The sequence below is a fragment of the Ascidiella aspersa genome, chromosome 5 (assembly GCF_963924565.1).
Source record: "Ascidiella aspersa chromosome 5, kaAscAspe10.2, whole genome shotgun sequence".
NCBI classification, from domain to species: Eukaryota; Metazoa; Chordata; class Ascidiacea; order Phlebobranchia; family Ascidiidae; genus Ascidiella; species Ascidiella aspersa.
This window is the reverse complement of record NC_139451.1, coordinates 13,321,824-13,324,323: the sequence shown is the minus strand read 5'-3', so window position 1 is coordinate 13,324,323 and position 2,500 is coordinate 13,321,824. Positions and strand designations below refer to the sequence as shown.

Here is a 2,500-nt window from a genome sequence, read left to right as displayed (position 1 = left end):
GCCGGACCGCGCCGACATTCACTTTCACTGCGCCCATGGGTTTCGTACTGCCCCGTGGCTCGCGCTCACGTTAGACTCCTTGGTCCGTGTTTCAAGACGGGTCGGGAAGGTGGCTGACTTCAGCCGCGGACCCCGTGCGCCTCGCGAAACGACACCGGAAGCGCGACCGAGACGAAGAGGCTGGGCACTGAGAACAGTCCCCGACCCACGACGCCCCAGCCGGCACCGGGCGCTCGGCCCCGAAGGGCAGACGCGGCGATCTCTCCTCGCCCGAACGGCGGGCCGACGGACACGCGCGCCTATAGTACCCGACCGAGGCCGGGTTACCTTGCGCGCGGCCTTCTCGCCGCCGTCCAGACGGTCGCGGCCTTCGCCCGGCGCTAGTGCGCTGGTCCCCGATCGGGCGGCGCCGCCGGCGGCCCGTGAGGGTCCGCACGACAACGTCGCCGACAGGGGGCCGGCTGAAAGCGACCGGGCGACCCGACAGGCCCTCCCGTTTGCCTCTCGACGGTTTCACGTACTCTTTAACTCTCTCTTCAAAGTGCTTTTCAACTTTCCCTCACGGTACTTGTTCGCTATCGGTCTCGTGACCGTATTTAGCCTTAGATGGAGTTTACCACCCGCTTTGGGCTGCATTCCCAAACAACCCGACTCTGGGAAGACGCCGTAGCGCGCCCGCCTGTCGCCGCCATGGGCCTGACACCCGCTCTGGGAAAAGGCCTCGATCAGAAGGACGCGGGCGACCGGCGAAGCGCGCCGTGACGAATTCCGTACGCCACAATTCCGCGCACTCCAAAAGCGCGCGGATTCGGCGATGGGCACATCCCGCTTCACTCGCCGTTACTGAGGGAATCCTCGTTAGTTTCTTTTCCTCCGCTTAGTAATATGCTTAAATTCAGCGGGTAGCCTCGTCCGACCTCAGGCCGAAAGTAAGGACCGGGACTATTCTTCCCGTTCCGCGCTCGCCGTCGGCGCCGCGCGCCGCCGCGCACCTCGATTCCCGCCCTTGAGCCGCCAGCCGTTGGCCTCTTCGAGGTCGACTCGCCGCCGCCGCGCGGGATTCTGGTCGCGATCGTCGCGCATCGTGCCGTGCTGTCTTGAGCGGGACGGGCGCTCGCGCGTCCGACGCCGCAGCAGCCGCGCGGAGAAATCCCCGCGCGGAACGTTTGCAACGCGACCCTGAGGCGGGCGCGGCCCCGGGATTGACCCGAGGCCGCAATTTGCGTTCAGAACGTCGATGCTCAATGTGTCCTGCAATTCACACTAATTCACGCAGCTAGCTGCGTCCTTCATCGACTCACGAGCCGAGTGATCCACCGCCAAGAGCCATCCACGATTGTTTCGCTCGCACAGTGCCTCGCACTATAGGGTGACAAAATAGACCGCGCCGAGCGGTCGGCCAGGCCGACGCTTGAAGCCGGAGCGCGCGGCACCGCGGCACTCGACGCGCAAACATTACCGGGTGACCGAATCGCCGGCCGGCGCGCCGCTCCTCGCGGGTCGGGCGCCGGGTAGCAAAGACTTTTTCTCTCGCTTGTCCGAGTTTCGCGTTCGCCGAAGCGTTTGCGAGACCGTTAATGATCCTTCCGCAGGTTCACCTACGGAAACCTTGTTACGACTTTTACTTCCTCTAAATGATCAAGTTAGATCGTCTTCTCGGACGCCGGCTCGACCGTTGCCGGCCGCGCCAGGTCCAATCGGAGGACCTCACTAAACCATTCAATCGGTAGTAGCGACGGGCGGTGTGTACAAAGGGCAGGGACGTAATCAACGCGAGCTAATGACTCGCGCTTACTGGGAATTCCTCGTTCAAGGGAAATAATTGCAATTCCCTATCCCTAGCACGACCGGGGTTCAGCGGGTTACCCAGACCTGTCGGCCAAGGCGAGCACATGCTGATCCGGTCAGTGTAGCGCGCGTGCGGCCCCGAACATCTAAGGGCATCACAGACCTGTTATTGCTCAATCTCGTGTGGCTAAACGCCACTAGTCCCTCTAAGAAGTTAGACGCCGACCGATTGGGTCGCGTAACTAGTTAGCAAGCCAGAGTCTCGTTCGTTATCGGAATTAACCAGACAAATCGCTCCACCAACTAAGAACGGCCATGCACCACCACCCACAGAATCAAGAAAGAGCTCTCAATCTGTCAATCCTCACTGTGTCCGGGCCGGGTGAGATTTCCCGTGTTGAGTCAAATTAAGCCGCAGGCTCCACTCCTGGTGGTGCCCTTCCGTCAATTCCTTTAAGTTTCAGCTTTGCAACCATACTTCCCCCGGAACCCAAAGACTTTGGTTTCCCGCAAGCTGCCGGAGAGGTCGTAAAACTAACGCCCCCCGATCGCTAGTTGGCATCGTTTATAGTCAGAACTAGGACGGTATCTGATCGTCTTCGAACCTCTGACTTTCGCTCTTGATTAAAGAAAACATTCTTGGCAAATGCTTTCGCAGTCGTTCGTCTTGCGCCGATCCAAGAATTTCACCTCTAACGGCACAGTACGAATG

At 60.5% G+C, this 2,500-nt stretch overlaps 2 non-coding genes and 1 pseudogene across 2 annotated transcripts in view; all 3 read right to left on the bottom strand.

Annotated features, from left to right (window-relative positions):
- LOC146144402 (large subunit ribosomal RNA) overlaps window positions 1-926 on the bottom strand; it is a 3,679-nt pseudogene extending 2,753 nt beyond the window's left edge.
- Window positions 927-1,174: 248 nt separating this feature from the next.
- On the bottom strand, window positions 1,175-1,328 carry LOC146144401 (5.8S ribosomal RNA). The gene has a single exon (XR_014498951.1). It is a non-coding gene; the product is annotated as a 5.8S ribosomal RNA (ribosomal RNA).
- Window positions 1,329-1,575: 247 nt separating this feature from the next.
- LOC146144400 (small subunit ribosomal RNA) overlaps window positions 1,576-2,500 on the bottom strand; it is a 1,811-nt gene continuing 886 nt past the window's right edge. Inside the window, exon 1 of the ribosomal RNA XR_014500589.1 lies at window positions 1,576-2,500. This exon is cut by the window's right edge and continues 886 nt beyond it. This is a non-coding gene — a ribosomal RNA (small subunit ribosomal RNA).